Consider the following 19,037-nt stretch of genomic DNA (forward strand, 5'->3'; position numbering starts at 1 on the left):
ATTCAATGAGAAATTCTGAATTTCAAAGGAAACGGTTAAGAAAAATGTAAGGCACATTGGGCAAATTCTCATTATAATTGTCACCTAGGCTGGTAGACTGAGCAAGGCTGGTGGGGGAAAACAATCTATTTCATCTATTTTTTATAGAAAATTGTATTTTCACTTAAATTAATTTTCTCAAGGACAATTACTCAGGAAATGTTTAACTTTGAATTAAGAAAAACAACCCCACAAAACACAAAGGCTACGTCTAGACTGGCCCCTATTACGAAATAGCCATGCTAATTTCCAACTTTGGAGTAGGGAAATCCGCGGGGGATTTAAATATCCCCCGCGGGATTTAAATAAACATGTCCGCCGCTTTTTTCCAGCTTGGGGAAAAGCCGGAAAAAAGCGTCTAGACTGGCGCGATCCTCCGGAATAAAGCCCTTTTCCAGAGGATCTCTTATTAGGAATAAGAGATCCTCCGGAAAAGGGCTTTATTCCGGAGGATCGCGCCAGTCTAGACGCTTTTTTCCGTCTTTTCCCCAAGCCGGAAAAAAAGCGGCGGACATGTTTATTTAAATCCCGCGGGGGATATTTAAATCCCCCGCGGATTTCCCTATTCCAAAGTTGTAAATTAGCATGGCTATTTCGTAATAGGGGCCAGTCTAGATGTAGCGAAAGGTTTTGGTTTTCAGCTGAAACATCCCCCCCCACACACACACACCAATTTTCTACTTGGAAATGACATGGTGGTATTTCATCAGCATTGTAGTTTGGATGCTTCATGTTTCCATTCTTTCCTTGGGCTGGGTTCCCCGTCTGGATTACATGTCCCAAAGTGCACTGTGTCTGCTTAGAAAAAAAGGGAGACCATGGAGCTTAATGGAAGATGGAGATCAGAAGATGGTACCCTAGCTCACAGAAAAGAATAGAGGCATTTGACACCCAAACTACCCCTCCCATGAGCCACAACTACAGCGTAGCCAAATCAAAAGTTCTAGGCCAAAAATTTTGAGTTTTCAATTTTCTGCCAAAAATGCAAATATTATGTGGAAAAATTTAACAAGATTTTTTTTTATTTTAACTATTTTTTTCCACGATGGAATAAATCCATTTCCGAGCCAGCTGTAGTCTCAGCAGAGAGGTCAAATACTGAATAAATGATGGAGATTACATTCTCCTCTCCCTGCTAGAGGTGATCCATTCAGCTCACCATTAAGACATTAGTGGGCAACGAGGAGAAGATTGCACAAGTGCTGTTTGCACAATAGTTTGTGGCTAAACATGGGAAATTCCATCTCTAGGCTGTTGTTCTACCATTCTTCATAAGTATTTTTAAAAGATAATGAAGAATACAAAGAATTCGACAGGACCTTGGTAATGAGTTAAGGTTTCAAGTTGGAGAATAACAATCTAAAATGCAGATTTTTGTTTCTGATTCTCTTTTTTCATTCAGCTCATCATCAAAAATTGAGTGTGGCACATCAGGTCCTTCTTTCTCCCAATTCCCAAAGTTAAGAAAGCAAGCTATAAAAGAAGCAAATTGTCATGTGTGTTATTAATCTGCATTGCAACACGTTCACATGCAGACCCTTTACTCCTCGTGTTTTTACCTGTTAGTTGCAGTTTGGTGAGGACCACCTTCCTGAATTAATCTTTTGTGCAAACAAGCATTCTTCCCATAATTGCCTTTGAGAATGGTAGCTTTGTCATTTCCTAATGAATCAGCATTTTGAGAATCTACAGTATATCGAGACCAACACTCTGTCAGGTTTTTCCTTATAAAGCTAGATTTTAGGCAATTATTAGCAAAGCCATTTCAAAAGCACCTTGAATTGACACTGGGCATCCAAGGTGTCATCTTAAAACAAACCTTTTCACTTTCACTCTCTAGTGGTGGCAATTTGTTCCATTCTTTTCTCTCTTCTTTGAGCTGCAGCAAAACAAACAGATCTTGAATTTGAGTAAATTTCCTTCTCCCTGCTCCTCCCCCTATCTTCACTTTGTTTTAATTGCTTCTTTTCCTGGATGATTAATTAATCTTCTAACTTAAATACTATCTCTTAGAATTAGTTTTGTGGTAGGACCTAAAAGCTCAAGATATGGACCAGCACCATATTGTGCCAGCTGCTATATGTACACAGGACAAAAAGAAGGTACAGTACTTTTACATTGTGGCTGCATCTAAACTGTCTACACTGGCCACTTTGAATTTGCGCAAGAACACTGACGATCTAATGGAAGATTGTCAGTGTTCTTCCACAAATACAATGACTCTCCCATTCTGGAAAAAGCCCTCTTGCGCAAATGCTTTTGCACACGAGGGCCAATGTAGACATCTGAGAACCATTTTGGGCAAAAAAGTTCCGATGGCGAAAATTGCGATCGGGGCTTTCTTGCGCAAAACCGCGTCTAGATTGGCATGGACGCTTTTCCGCAAAAAGTGTTTTTGCGCAAAAGCATCTGTGCCAATCTAGATGCTCTTTTCCACAAATGCTTTTAACGGAAAAACTTTTCCGTTAAAAGCATTTGCGGAAAATCATGCCATTCTAGACGTAGCCTGTAAGTATAAGACAAGGAGCCCAGGGATGAGGTCTAAGTGGACTTTAGACTCAGCCTTGCAAAACCTAACTTTTAGGCACCCTGCCACCAACTGGAATCATAGAGATGGAAGAGACCTCAGGAGATCATCAAACCCAGCCCCCTTCCCAAAACAGGACCAACTCCAACTAAATCAAGCCAGCCAGGGCTTTGTCAAGCCAGGACTTAAAAACCTCTAGGGATGAAGATTCCACCACCTCCCTAGGTAACTCATTCCAGTGCTTCACCTCCCTCCTAGGGAAATAGCTTTTCCTAATATCCAAACTAGATCTCCCCCACTGTAACTTGAGACCATTGCTCCTTTTTCTGCCATCTGTCACTACTGAGAACAGCCTCTCTCCATCCTCTTGAGAACCTCCCTTCAGGAAGTTGAAGGCTGCTCTCAAATCCCCCCTCACTCTTCCCTTCTGCAGACTAAACAAACCCAAATCCCTCAGCCTCTCCTCATAGGTCATGTGTTCCAGTCCCCTAATCATTTTGGTTGCCCTCTGCTGGACTCTCTCCAATGCGTCCACATCCTTTCTATAGTGGGGGGCCCACTATAGCCCTAAGTGCCCAGGCTCCCCACATGAGGCATCGGTATGGTTAGGTGCCTAAGAATGGGGTCACAGCTGCCAGCATTGTGAACATAAGAACGGCCATACTTGGTCAGACCATCTCACCCTGTATCTTGTCTGCTGACAGTGGCCAGTACCAGAGGGAATGGTCAGAACAGGCAATCATCAGGTGATCCATCAGGTGATCCATCCCCTGTTTCTGATAAACTGAGGATAGGGACACCATCCTGGCTAATGTTCCACTTACACTTACACACACACACACACACACACACACACACACACACACACACGCAGAAATTTTGGGTAAAGAAATTTTGACACATTTTTAAAAGCAACCCCCAGATATTAAAAATGCGACAGATAAACAGTTTAGGGATTGAATGAGTTCTTCAGTGCCAAACCATCCTTTATTATTCATTATTCTAGAACCATAAAAATATAGGTCATCAAGTCCGTCTGACCATGGCAGGATGGTACAGCTCTGGACTCCTGGGTTGAGAACCTGAAGGAATTGGCTGGAGCCTCTATTGTTAGCTCCTGAGTAGCTGAGCTGAGCTAGGGGTGTACCTGCTTCTGGATATCTATGTAAGTATCTATGCAGTATCTGCCAGAGGTTTGCAGCTTGTTACAGCATCACAATGTGAGAGGCAGTCCAGAGCAGAGGGACGCAGGGCTTAGTGGTACCCCAGTTCTAGGTTGCACTCTGGAGACCCTGTAACCCAGTGGTGGGTAACCTACAGCTTGCAGGGTGCATGTGGCTGATCAGAGTAAGATGCTGGTGGGCTGTCAGACAGATGGCTTACCTTGTGTCAACAGGTGCAGCCGCCCGCAGCTTCCATTGTCCATGGTTTGCCATTTCCTGCCAATGGGAGATGCAGGAAATGGTACAGGGCGCAGAGACTTGCTGGCTGCTGCTTTCCACATCTCCATTGGCTGGGAACAGCAAACCATGACTGATGGGAAACATGGGGGTGGCTATATCTGTGAATGCAAGGTAAACAACTGTCCCGCAGCCCGTCAGCAGCTTACCCTGATGAGCCACATGCAGCCAGTGGACCACTGGTTGCCCACCACTGTTGTAACCCAACCTCCAAAGCTCATTGCTTTCCCTGTCACAAGTTTACAGGGGCATTTTGTTCACCTACATTCCCCCTCATTCTTCAAGATGCTTTTAGGAATGACATATCTACTTTCTTCCCAAGCCCATCAATCTCCATTCCAGACAATGCTGCAGTGAAAGATTTATGCTGCTGTGCAGGTATATTTCACAGGGGATTTACTAGATGATAGCCATTCTTGTCTTCCCACATCCTGACATCCTTTCTGCTTGTCAGTTAAATCAGGTAAAATGATTTCTTCTTTTCAAGATTAAGGGGCCAGTTGGAATTTCCTTGTTAATGCAAAGCAGACTGCTGGTATGCGGATCACTGATTGACCTACAATTGCGTGACACAGAAATGGGGGAAATTAAAATTGGATTACCTGGCTTACCCTGTTCAGCTGAGCATTTTTGGCATCCAGGGTATTGTTAATATCTCACTTCTAATATGCCTTCTATCAGTATTAGGGAAGAAAAGCCCAACAACAGAAAATAAGTTTATCTCGAATTTGGGGAATTGACAGTGATCAATATCAAATCACAGTTTAAATCATGCATCATTCAACAGCACAGACACTGTACTGAGATGACTAGAGCATTTACTGACATGGGGGAAAAAAATCTCCTGGCTGTTTCTCAGTCGCTCTGTATGTTTAGAATACAGATGCATGCGCTGAAACTAGCTCATTAATAAAAATAAATAAATAATTAACAAAACCCTCTTGAGTAGAGAAGACCTCAAGAAATAGCATTCAGATATTCAGAAATAGCATTCAGATACTCTTGCAGCTCCAATTGATTTTCACTGGCCCTCTGGGTGCACAGCACTTCTGAAAACCCAGACTTAACTGTGAAATATGACAAACTCCAGCAGAGCTGGAGCCTGATCACATGCAGGAACTAAACACACCCAAACTTTGGCTACATTTGGCTCTGAATGTATATATATGGTTGGGAGCAGTGTCCAGCTTGAAATGGCATTTCTTATGGGCAGGAGAAAACGTTATAGAATTCATCAATTCTGCACAGAAACGGGCTGAGTCCTCTGATCAGGGAATGTTGCACATAAGTGACTTGAGCCAGGATTCATTCACCTCCACAGGAGTCTTTCCATTGATGTTAGCAGGCACAGGATCAGGCCCGTATTGCTGATGTTGGCAGCACATTTCTAATTAATATCTTGGGGTATGTCTACACTACCCCGCTAGTTCGAACTAGCGGGGGTAATGTAGTCATCCGCAGTTGCAAATGAAGCCCGGGATTTGAATTTCCCGGGCTTCATTTGCATGAAGCCGGCCGGCGCCATTTTTAAATGCCGGCTAGTTCGGACCCCGTGCCGCGTGTAGCCGCGCAGCACGGGGTCCGAACTAGCCGGCATTTAAAAATGGCGCCGGCCGGCTTCATGCAAATGAAGCCCAGGAAATTCAAATCCCGGGCTTCATTTGCAACTGCGGATGACTACATTACCCCCGCTAGTTCGAACTAGCGGGGTAGTGTAGACATACTCTCTGTGGTAGAGGTGGAGAGGAAGAAGAGAATTACGAAGATATTGGAGGCAATAAAGTTACACAAAGAACGCAAGTGTCTCTTCAAAAATTTATCTCATAGCATCATTATCACTAGATATATATTCATAACATTTCCACTTTCATTGTGTGTTTTAAGCAGCATTGTACATGCATTTTACACACTCTGTGTTTCCTTCTGCTACACACTTGCTACACTATATATATTATTACTAGCAGATTTACCCAGTATTGCTCAGGTTCTAAACTCAATGAAGAGTGGGATTTTCTAGAAAATAAAAGGAAAATGTGCATGCTTTATGGAAATGATTGTATTTTTAAAAAATACATTGTTATTTTTATATGGTTAATTGTTATTTCAGATGTCTTTAAGAGAGGGATTGTTCATTTTTTCCATTTAATTGTTTTCAGTACATTTCAAAAATGGGAATTTCATCAAGTGTATTTTTCGTCATCCCTATAAACTCTTCTCATTTGCAATGTTTTAACAAAACAGGGCTCTCATCAATGTGGTTTGCAATAACATTTTCTTTTGGTTTTCACACCTGAAGCATGCATTTGGCTAATCCAAAACAGAGCACAACTCCAAATTTCTCTGTTTTATATATTTTCTGTAAGGCTATGTCTATGCTGCGCTGTTTTGCTCAAGAAATATGCAAATGAGGTGAAGCATGGACTATCGCTGCACCTCATTTGCATAACTGAAGTAGTGGGCACTTTTTGTGCAAGAGGCTTTTGCGCAAAAAGGAGCCATCTACATGGCTCCTTTTTGTGCAAAAATCCCCTCTTGCGCATGAGCCATTCTTCTACATTTTTTTCAGGTCCTTGCTGTCTGTTCCCCTTCTTTGCTATCAGGGAGTGTGAGGAAAGTGCACGGTTTGCTGCATTCCTCACTCTGGCTGGGGACAGAAAAGCTGTGCAGTTTGCTCTTGCTCCCTCACAGGAACAGTAAGGGAGAGTACAGCTCTATCACAAATCTTGGAGGGCTTTGTCCCCCCAGCCCTCTGTGCCCACCCCGCTGCGCACACACATAGAGTCCCCTGCCCTGAGCCCCTGCTCACCCCAACCGTGACTCTTGGGGGGGGGGGAGGAGAGAAACAGATGACTGGGTAATATCCAGCTAAGAGCTCTGATCTACCCAGACAAACCACTGTGCCCACTTAGAAACCCACCTGGTCAAATCCAATAGGGTATCCCTGTGCCGATCTGCTGCAGGGTTGATGCCAGTCTCAGAAGAAGGAAACAGTTTCAGATGCATTTGAATTCAGCAAGCAAAGGATTCCATTCCCCCACACCTCATTCCTTGCCAGAGGTTTATCTTGTAATGAGGTAGATCTAGATTAGTAATTTAATATTTTATACCAATTTTATTTCAAGGTTGACATTTGAAGGGAACAAAATAAAAATCCTAAGACCATATCCTGACAATGAGTTGACACTGACATTTAAATTAATTGACTTTAATTTTTTTTAAACCCTCTGCTCTACAAGTTGTGATGGTAATCATTTCCTTTGTGCTTAGTCTTCCCTTCTGATTTTGCATGTGGAAAGGCAAGTGTGAGGGAATTTAATTTACTGAGTTTTAAGACATTCAAGAGTAATTTATACACTGAAAGTGCCTATTAGGAAAAAGTCTATTATATTTCCTGCAGTGAATGTATTCTGATAAGACTGCTATGTGCAACACTCATGTGAAAGCAGTGTAAAGCAAGTGTCAAGGCCAGATAACAGAGTCTACACAAACTTTGATTACCAGTGAAAACCTTAAAGGTGGTGAGGTTACAATAAAATCCCAGCTACATTTTTTAAATGGTAGACAGGAATAGTTATTTTCTTCAAAATGCCAACAAATTCATGAATTCCTTGATCATAAACTATATTCATTTTCAATTTAACAATTAGCCTGGTAGAATTACTTAATTTTTATAATTATAGTAAATTAGCTGGCGTAAATAATAGCGGTTTCTTAAGCTCTAATTTTAGTTCATTTGTTTTCACTTAAAGCAGAGATTCAGACACTTTGTTAAATATGAAGAAAATCACATATTTTAGAATGTGTAAGGGCCAGGATTGAAAACAATGCCAACTCTATTATAATACCATTATATAAACCATATGGTGTAGCCTCACCTGGAATATAGAATGATTTACTTATCACCTCAGCATGAAAAGGTTAATGCAGAATTTAAAAGGGCTCAGGAAGGAAAAAAAAATTATCAGAGGTGTGAAAAAACATTCTAATGATGGGAGATTAAAGAGATTAGGATAGTTTAAATTAGCAAGGAGACAAATAAAAAGAGAGAGGGTAAAAGACTACACTATAATAAATATTCTAGAGAAAGTATTTCAGAAACTTCTCCCTGTCTCATAATCCAAGAACAAAGGGACATTCCACAAAATAAAAAAATGGCAAATTCAGAACTCATGAAAGCAAATACTCTTTCCATACAATACGCAATAATACTGGAGAACTCACTGGCCAAGAAGTCATTGAAGCCAAGAATTTAGCAACATTCATAAAGGGAACAGACATTGACACAGATATCAAGAATATCTGAGTTATCATAATTAACTAATTGAAGGTTTTTTTTTTAGATTTTGTTATTACAGTACTGTCATTTTTTACCTTTTTCCTAAACCACAGTTAGGAAACATGTTCTACTCCAGAGAATTCAATGAAGAACAGCCTGCTTTCAAAATGGCTGCCACATTTTATTGTATTTAATGGGAGTGAGGCTAAAAGTGCCCTTAGAAAAGATCCCCTCTTTGAATATGGCCACTGTGCACCTAGTGGGATCCCACAGAGCTCTGTCCTAGGTCTGGTGATATTTAATAATTTTCATTAGTGTTTTGGATAATGGAGTGGAGAATATGCTGATTAAATTTGTTGATTACATCAAGCTTGGAGTGTGTTAAGCATTGTGGAAGACAGTGTTAATATTCAAAATGACCTCGATAAATTAGAGGATTGGTCTGAAATAAAAAAAAATAAAATGCAGTAAAGGTACGTGCAAATTAGTACCATAAGAAAGGAACAATCAAATGCTCAGCTACAAAGTGGGAAGTAACCAGTTAGATAGTACTGATCTGAGAGTTATAAGTGGATCGCAGATTGAACGTGAATCAACAATGTGATGTAACTGAGAAAAAGGCTAATATCATTCTGGGATGTATTAAATGGAATGTCCTATGTAAGAGACTGGAGGTAATGGCTTCTCCCTGCTTGGTGCTGGTAAAGCCTCAGATGGACCACTGTGTCCGGTTATAGGTGCCACACTTCCAGGAAGGTGTGGACAGACTGGAGAGAATCCAGAGGACAGCAACAAAAATAATAAAAGCCTTAGAAAACCTGACCTATGAGCAGGTCTGCCAACAGGGGGTGCAGAGGAAGTAATTGCCCCAGGGCCCGGTGTTTCAAAGGGTCCTGGAGTGGTGGCAGTTGCAGTGGGAGCCCTGAGCCCCTTACAGTTGACATGTTGCAGCTCTCAGTGCAAGGGTGGGGGCATGCTACAGTCTGGGCAGTGCTAAGGGCTGACTGGTCTTGGCCCCTCCCCTTTCACCCAAGGCCCTGACCTTTCCAGGGGCACCAGTCTGGGCTCCCCCACCCACACTTTGCCCCGAGCCTGCAGTAGCTATGAGGAAAGCAGAGTTGTTAGCTATCGGGTTATTGAATAGATGAATAACAGCATGAATTCTTAGTGGTTACTCGACTATTCTATAGTTCCTGGGGGTGGGGCCAGCAGCCAGTGCAATCTGGCCCCACTCCTGGGGAGCCCCCGCCTCTGTAGGAGAGGCAGTAGCATGGGGGTGCCAATGGGAAACGGGTCCATGGGGGATTCAGTTTAAAAACCAGATCCCCTTGCAGACTGGCTGCCTGCCACCCCTTGCTGCTGCCTCTAATACAGATGTAGCAAGGGGGGGGGGGGAATGTGAGTAGTTGAGAGGATTAACTGATAAGCGTAATCATATATTCAACTACTCATTTGCATCCCTGGAGGAAAGGTTAAAAAATGTGGCCTGTTTACTCTGGGGGAAAGAAGACCTAGTAATATTGTTCAAATTTGTGAAAGGGAGTTGGAAAGAGGACCAGGATCAATTGTTCCTCATGTTCACTCAAGATCGGACAAGAAGTAATGGGCTTAATTTACAGCAAGAGACATCAAGGTGAGATATTAGGTATAACTTATTATAAGTGTTGTTAAATACTGGAATAGGCTTCCAAAGAAAGTTGTGGAATCTCCACCACTTAGGGTTTTTAAGAGCCGGTTAGATCAAGACCTCTCAGAGATGGTGTAGATTGACTTGTGCCTGTCTCATTGCAGGGGGGTGGAGGAGGTGACTGTCACAACTCAGGGCAACTGCATCTTTAGTTCCCCTCCACAGTGCACCAAGGGCACCAACTTTTTGGCTTTCAGCTCCCAGCCACCAGCTGCCGTGGATGGAGTCACATGTCTCATTCCCTTCTGACCAGGTTTTTCCAGGCTGCAAGGTTCCCTTGCAGGTTCTGGGTCTATGACATAACTAGCAAACCAGGCTGCCTCAATAGGCCAGCATCTGTGCTTTGCTTTCTCTTTGAAGGCTATGAACAGTGGGATCACCAGCAGTTATAACTTACCACACAGCTCTTCATAAGAAGTACCTATATTCCTGAAGTGATAGTATTACAGATAAAACAAAATAAAACAGGAAAAGAACCTATAGTCACCCTAAAAACTCACCGGGGCCACCCATCAGTCTTATAGGGCCTCAGTAAGCCAAAATCTTTCCAATCATTCCTAGGAAGCATTGAGATAACCCTTGGCCAGATGGTCCGGCCGTAGACTGGATCAGAAAGACGTAATTTAAATCATAGAATCACAGAATCATAGGGCTGGAAGAAACCTCAGGAGGTTATGAAGTCCAGCCCCCTGCCGAAGGCAGGACCAATCCCAACTAACTCATCCCAGCCAGGGCTTTGTCAAGCCGGGACTTAAACACCTCGAGGGATGGAGACTCCACTACTTCCCTAGGTAACCCATTCCAGTAGAATGGGTAGGGTATGTAGGCTATGTATCAGAAATGTAGGCTATGTCTCAGAAAGTCCATTCTTTGAGTGTTGGTCTCCAGAGAACCCAGTTTGTAATAGTATATGTGAGAACCTCCATGTGATTGGATTCTCTAGGGGTGTTCGAGCCTGAATGAATTTGCCTAATCACATCACACTGTTCTTCATTCCTGGTGGAGCTCAGGTCACCCTCCTCCATGGATAGAAACAATCCCTGGTCCACAATGATACATAAACTGGATGACTTCTTAAGGTCCTGTCCAATGCTATGGATTTTTCCCAATGGAAGGAGAAATGATGACCCCTATTTCAAGGACAGACTGAGCTTTAGGCACATCAAAGCAGAGGATTAAGTGATTTGCCGGATAGGGAAGGTACAATCACATGTTTTGCTGAGTTAGGGCCCATTATGAGAAAGTAAGATACATTTTTCAATTGACCTGAAGCTGCATATGAATGCAAACCACACACAATTCAGCTCCTTTCTCAGCACTATCTGAAGGCTCAAATGGATGTTTCTGGGTGGTCAGCTCCACTTTCTAAGTGCCATGCATTAGGTTGCAAATTTCAATGTTGTTCTCTCCCCGAATATATTTAAGAAAAAAAATGGTGAGAAATCTCAGGTCTGATCATTGGCAATCAAAAGTCAAATTAAGCAGGTTGCATGGTTAGTGCTTTATTTTCAGTTTCAGATAGCCCATACATGAATTAATGATTTGTTAAGGCAAGGAATATTTCTAGTAGAAAGAATATGTGTAATATGTCCTGAAGGGCTGGCACAGTTCCTCGTTCACTAAGTAAGGTCAAATTATGTGTGAAGCAGGAACATTTAGCATAAAAACAATATTAATAATTCAGCGGTAAGCAGACTAGTGGGATGATAAGACAGAGTGATGGAATAAAGCATTAAGCAGAGACAATGGAAGAGACAGAGCACAGGAAGCAACAGAAAATGTGTTGAGAGGGGAGAGGTAGAAATACAAATTAAGACTTTCCTGATGTGGTGCGCACACAGCTCTGTGTTTATAATATCATGGCCCTTCTGGTTATCTCAAGCCAAAGTGACTCGGTGCAAAAGCTTGCATCATATCTCACCAGTCAACAGCATCATGTTTATTACCCACTGCAGAATAATCAAGAGATGGAAAGGTAACCAGATAGGCAAAGGTAACATTACTATGTTTTCTGAGGAGAGAGAAGGGACTGGCACAAAGAGAAAAAAGCCTCTAGGTCCCTTTTACTCACTGGCTAGCCTTTTCAAGCAAGCCACGGGGCCATCCCTGGCAGGAGTGAAAGGGGGGGCAGGATCTGGGGTGATCCCCCACCAGTGGTGGGGCAGGGGCCCAGGATGAACTCCCCTGCCACAGGCTCTGCTCTCACCCTGCCTCTGCTTCATCCCCAATCTAGCTCCACCCCTTCCAGAAGCCCCACCCTTTTCTGCTCCATCTTGCCACTTCCCACCCCTTCCCCACCCCCTTCCAGAGCCCCCTCTCCTGAGCTGCATGAGCCAGGGGATTACTGCCAGGCCTGGCTCCAGTGGCAACCGGATCAGCTCTTCTTCCTCCCCACACTCAACACAGCGGCGGGAGCCAGAGCAGCCTGGCAGCCTGCTCCGTCCCACCCTGCCTCCCTCGCCCAGACTGCCAGACTGCAGTTCTCTGTGTCAGTGGGAGGAGGAGTGCCCTGGAGCTGGGGTGCTCTGTTTCCTGCTGCTGTGGTGAAGTGGGGTGCAGCGGTTGGGAGAGCAGAGCAAAGCAAGCTGCTGGGTCACTCTGGCTCCTGAGTGTGAGGGATAACCCTTGCTGCTACCCCATGCCAGGCTCCACAGGTAAGCCCCTAAGCTGCCCTGGAACCCATCCATAGGACAGCTGAGGTGGCTGCCATGGGGCCTCCCAAAGCATGAGCCTGGGGCAGCCACCACAGCTGTCCTGTGGACAGGATGGCTCTGCCTGTGACCGACCAGGTATCCCCTCCCAATGGTGACATAGCAACTTAATGTTCATTAGTGACTCCAGCTGCAGGGAATCAGGAATGGCTATTTAAATAGAGCTGGGCATTCAGTCAGGAGATTTGTAGAAAAGGTGGAAGATCCTGCAGGGAGAATCTCAGGCACCTGTGGGGAAAGTAGATAGGGCTTATAAGGAGCAGGGGTATTTGTAAAGGAAGCAGCCAGAGTCCCTGGGGGCAGGGGGAGGGTGTTGCCTTGCTGGGGAAGGTAGGCAGTGAGGAGACACTCACTAAGACAGCAATCAGCAAAGGAAAACTCTTAGAATCATAGAACCATAGACCTGGAAGAGACCTCAGAAGGTCATCAAGTCCAGCCCCCTGCTCTAGGCAGGACCAATCGAGTCCAGCGCCCTGCTCTATGCAGGACCAATCCCAACTAAATCAACCCGGCCAGGGCTTTGTCAAGCCGAGACTTAAACACCTCTAGGGATGGAGACTCCACTACTTCCCTAGGTAACCCATTCCAGTGCTTCACTACCCTCCTAGTGAAATAGTTTTTCCTAATATCCAACCTGGACCTTTCCCACCACAACTTGAGACCATTGCTCCTTGTTCTGCCACCTTCAGGAACAGCTTAGACTCCTGTGAGGAACCCTGAGACAGAGACCCGGGGGCAGTGGGGAAGTTGCCTTACTGTGCAGCATGGGTCACTTGCAGGTTTAAAATAATGCAAACAGTGGAGTCTCTGTAATCTGAAGCCTTGAAACCATGATCACCGGATTTCAGTAGCTCAGTCAGAGGTGAGGGGTCTATTTCAGGAAAGGGTGAAGTTCTGTGGCCTGCAATGGACAGATGAGATGGTCATGATGGTCCCTTTTGGACTTTAAAGGCTGAGTGCTCACGAGCCTAAAGGTTGAAGACTTATTAGTTCAGCAGAATAGGGAGCAGCCAGAGGCCTGAGAACCAAAGGGAAGTCACGTTAAGCACAGGCTACACAGGGGCTTAGAGGTTGGGAGTGGCCCAAGGAAACAGCGGAACATCTGAAGGGGCAGACCTTGTTTCTCCACAGAGTCCCTGTGCCAGAACCGAGTAGAGAGTCAAGGGTCCCATCTCAGGAGGCTAGGGAGCTCACCAGCCAGGTGTGAGAGGCATGCACAGAATGCAGGCACTTTCCCCTTACTCCCTTAGGGTATGTCTACACTACAACGTTAATTCGAACTAACTTAGCTCGAATTAGTTAATTTGAACTAAGCTAATTCGAACTAACGGATCCAGACTAAAAAACTAGTTCGAATTAGCGTTTTGCTAATTTGAACTAGCATGTCCACATTAAGTGGACCTTGAACCGGGGTTAAGGATGGCCGGAAGCAGTGTCGGCAGGGCATCAGAGGAGGACTTAGAGCGTGGAGATGCTGTCTCAGGCTAGCCAAGGGCTGTGATTAAAGGGTCCCGACCCCCACCCCTGACAGACAGTTCTCAGGGGTGCCCCGCTTGAAAAGCAGTCCTGGCTTGGAGTGCTCTGAGTGCCCACACTGGGCACATCACAGCACTCGGCCATCAGCCCGGCTGCACTTGCCGCAGGCTGCCATCTGGGGAGAGGGGACAAATGGGGGGCTGCAGGAGAGCTTCCACCCCCAGAAGCCCGCAGAGCCAGCCCAGTCCTCCCCATCGGGGGCTCGTGCCCCATACCTCCCTCACCTCCTTCCACTTCCCCTTCCCTAGCCCCTCTTCTTGATGTACAAAATAAAGATAACGTGTCTTCCAAAATGGAATCTCTCTTTATTGAACAAAACTGGGGGAGACTGGGAAAAGGAGGTGGGAGAGGGGAAGAGAGAGGCTGGGAGAGGGGAGGGCAACTAAAATGATCAGGGGTTGGGAACAGGTCCCATATGAAGAGAGGCTAAAGAGACTGGGACTTTTCAGCTTAGAAAAGAGGAGACAGAGGGGGGACAGGATAGAGGTCTCTAAAAGCAGGAGTTGGGTGGAGAGGGTGCATACAGAAAAGTTCTTCATGAGTTCCCATAAATAAGGACTAGAGGACACCAAAGGAAAGGAATGGGTAGCAGGCTTCAAACTAGTAACAGAAAGTTCTTCTTCACAAAGCAAATAGTCAACCTGTGGAACTCCTTGCTGCAGGAGGCTGTGAAGGCTACAACTAGAACAAAGTTTAAAGGGAACTGAGATCAAGTCAAGGAGGCTGGGTCCATGGAGTGGTATTAGCCAGGGGGTAGAAGTGGTGTCCCTGCCCAAGGTTTGTGGAAGGCTGGAGAGGGATGGCACGAGACAAATGGCTTGGTCACTGTCTTCCGTCCATCCCCTCCAGGGTCCCTAGGGTTGGTCACTGTCGGCAGACAGGCTACTGGGCTAGATGGACCTTTGGTCTGACCCAGTATGGCCATTGTAAGCTCAGAGCTCAGGGTCGGGGGTCTCAGTGGACCCCCTTGATTTTCATGCACACCTACTCCTGGGTGGCCAGGCTGGCAGCTCTCCTGCCCTAGCCGGCCACTTTCCTGTGCCTAGTGCGGAGATCGTGGATGAGGTCCACGATGTCTGCACTAGCCTAGGCGGGTGCCCGCCTCTTGCGGTCCCGGGCAAGCTCCTGGGAGCCGCCAGCCTGGTCCCGGGAAGAGGGGGAGGGCTGGGGGGCATCGGGTGGGTGGCTCGATCTGTGCCAGGTGCAGGGTTTGCTGGCTGGGTGCTGGCAGGCTTGCACCTGGCACAGGCACCGTAGCCAGCCCGTGCCCCTTTAAGGGGCCCGGGGCCAGGAGGGGGGCAGAAGAGTTTCCCGCCCAACCCATTCCCTCGCTGACGCAGCCTGGGGGATTAGCAGGGGGCCAGGTGCCAGCAGAAGGGTCAGGCCTGCCCCCACACTCACTGGAAGTAGAGGCAGTGGGAAGCAGAGTGACCTGGCCCCAGTCTCCTCTGCTCCCAGCCACATCCCTCCACTTCCTGCAGCAGGTGAGTGTCCCAGCATTTCAGAGGGCAGTAGATCAGGCTGGGGCCAGGTCATTCTGCTTTCTGCTGCCGCCAGACCCCTGCTAGTCCCCTGAGCTGTCCTGGGCCCTATGGGGCCCCCAGAAATACAGGGCTTCGGGCACTTGCCCTGAGCCATCCAATGGACAGGACATCTCTGTTTACTAGCCATAAAGGAAGGGACGTGCCAGCACAGCTAAAAGAGCAAGTTAGAGTCCTGTGGGGAAGGGAGAGCCCATGGGATGGCCACTAAGAGCCCTTTAATGGAGCCTGAGAGGGGCAGAAGAACTATTAGTTGGCTGTGTAGCTTGGACTTTCAGTTGGACTTTTCCTTACCACAGAAGGGGACTCAACTTTATATAACTTGGCCCGAGGACTGAGTCACCCAAGATCCTCTGAGAGGATCCATTCATCTCTGAGAGTCAGATAGCCAGCAGGAGGCACTGGAAATGAGGGTCCCTTGCAGCATTGCATCCTGACACAAGGGGCGCTGTCTTAAAGGGAGAGCTACCCTTGGTCATCCACAAGCCCATGCAACTTGGTCAATCTAAAAGTTGTAGGAGGTGTGTGTGTTGGGGGGGGGGAGGAAATTATAAGGGCTTTGTCCTTTTCCTGCCCTGCATTGCTGCAAGCTATATACATTGGGCTGTGCTAGTGAACTAATCACTGCTCTAAAATATGGGGATTATCTGAATTATCACAGCTCTTCCAAGGAAACAGGTTGATGAGCATGTCCTCATCAGGCTGATAATACAAAAACTTTGTATTTGTGTTCCAGAATCTAGAAATATTCTTTGCCTCACCAGTGGGGCATAGGAGGGAGTCGCACTTATGCAATGTTGGCTCATGCGAGTAAGTGATCAAGGTCACATCGTGTCCTGGCACCTAAGAATGGTGAAACATCAGTTAAAATATCTGCCACTTTGTAACATGGCCCAGAATGCTTTTGATTGCCGCTCCAAACCACACTGCCATTATTTCTGTATTACCACTGCTTCCTTGCACCTGGGACCCCTCGAGAAATTCTCCAGCTGGCAAACTAGGAGACTGTCAGTAACCATCTAACATTGGTTTCTCTTATATGCTCCTCTCAAGCATTCATTTCATTTGCACTCACTCCCTTAGGTAAGATGCAAGAAGTGCTGTATGGAGCCTGCAGGTCTCGTGCAGGGGTGAACAATAATTTTTGTAAGGGGGCCACTTCACCAATGTTGGTAGTGGTTGTGGGACAGCCCTGGAAGGGGCAGGGCCTTCGGTGGAAGGGGTAGGGCTTCAGACGGAAGGGGCCGTTCCCTCCAGGCACTGAATGCGGAGTGGGAAGGCTTCACACACTCCCCCATGGGGTGGGGGAACACTGGAAGTCTCTTCCCACCCTACCCCTCAATGCCAAGGGCACACAGCACCTGTTTTGAACAGCTGACTGTTCCCTCAGGTGCCATGCATCCCTAGCAGGGGCGGAGACCTCACGTGCTCCCCTGCTTCTAGGCCCTGATTGGCCTGGGGGTAGGGAGCATGCAAAATCTCCCTCTCCGGCCCCTCCCCCACTTCCCGCCTCTTGCCCAATCTTGCAACGCCTAGAGGAAACTGCCAGCCATTTTGAACATGCACCCCTGGCGAGGAGACTTTGCATGCTCCCTCGCCCTGGGTCTTGATTGGCCTGGGGGTGGGGACGCGTCAGGGAGGGCCACAGGCTGGATCCAATAGCTTGTCGGGCCAGATCCAGCCCGCAGGACGAATCTTGCCCACTCCTGGTCTAGTGACTGTGGCATTTGCATTTTTAAGCTCCAGAACATTCAGAGCTGACCAGCCTCAGAAGACTTGCCAGGCAGAGGTAGAGTCTGAAACCAATGTTCCTAGCCAGCGTATAAGCAGGCACTCACTGTGGTAACTAGATTTTGTTAATACTTCATTTTTTTCTCATTTTTATTCTGATCCAGTTAAGGCTGATGGGGCTTGTGGAAACACAGGTGCCCTTTGACCAACCATGGAGCATACAATTCTATATTGGACTGGAGTCAGGGCAGAGAACTTGGCTAAGGAGAACATGGGAGGAAGAACCATTCCTTAACCCTGCAAATATAAACATCTGAACTGTGCTGATTTTGCTGTTAGGGCCCTTTCTGTCCAGGTTCTCTCTCTGGGAACTCTAAGGCTGTGTCTAGACTGGCAAGTTTTTCTGCAAAATCAGATGATTTTGTGGGAAAACTTGCCAGCTGTCTACACTGGCCGCTTGAATTTCCACAAGAACACTGACGGTCTCATGTAAGATTGTCAGTGTTCTTGCGGAAATACTGTGCTGCTCCCGTTCGGGCAAAAGCCCTCTTGCACAAATCATTTGTGCAAGAGGGCCAGTGTAAACAACACAGTACTGTTTTCCGCAAAAAAGCCCTGATCGCGAAAATGGTGATTGGAGCTTTTTTGCGGAAAACCGCGTCTAGATTGGCCACGGACGCTTTTCCGCAAAAAGTGCTTTTGCGGAAAAGCATCCTGCCACTCTAGACACGATTTTCCCGAAAATGCTTTTAACGGAAAAGTTTTCCGTTAAAAGCATTTTTGGAAAATCATGCCAGTGTAGACGTAGCCTAAGTGTACGTCTACACTGCAAGCTTCTTTCAGAATAAGCTATTCCTCAAGATATCTTTTAGAAAAGCTTATTTCAAAACAGAGGGTCCACACTACAGGGAAGCCTCAAAATTAGTCCAAGCCAGACTCCCCTAATGTGGACACACTATCTTGATTTAGAGCCCCAGGAGGCACGGGGGAGGAATAACTTTAGAATGGCCCTTGTTATTTCAACATAGAAGCAGTGGAGTGTCCACACACACCCTATTCCAAAAGAGCTTTTTCGAAAGAGGTGTTATTCTTTATGGAATGAGGTTTACCAATGTCGGAAAAAGCCCTCCGTTATTTCGATTTTCTTTCAAAATAATGCAATTGCAGTGTGGACGCTAGTATTGTTTTTCCAGAATAATGACTGTTATTCCAGAAAAACGGTGTATAGTAGATGCACACTAAGTCTGTAACTAAAACATTAGAACTGTCCGTATCCTGCATCTGCTCTCCACTTCCCCTGACTCCAGATGGACAATGACGTAGCAGAATGTGATGCTAGCCAATGTAAAAGAAAAAGATGTGATTTGAGTTAGAAAACAAACAGAAAAAATGAATGAGAGGCTGGAACAAAAGATGAAAGACACAAATGCTAAAAAAGGGAGAGATGAAAAAGAGACTTTTAAAGAACAACGTTTTTCCAGCAAGGGACACTTGGTACAAGTTGGTTTGCCCAGCGGCGTTAACTCTTC

Source organism: Pelodiscus sinensis, chromosome 2, assembly GCF_049634645.1.
Source record: "Pelodiscus sinensis isolate JC-2024 chromosome 2, ASM4963464v1, whole genome shotgun sequence".
Taxonomy (NCBI): domain Eukaryota; kingdom Metazoa; phylum Chordata; order Testudines; family Trionychidae; genus Pelodiscus; species Pelodiscus sinensis.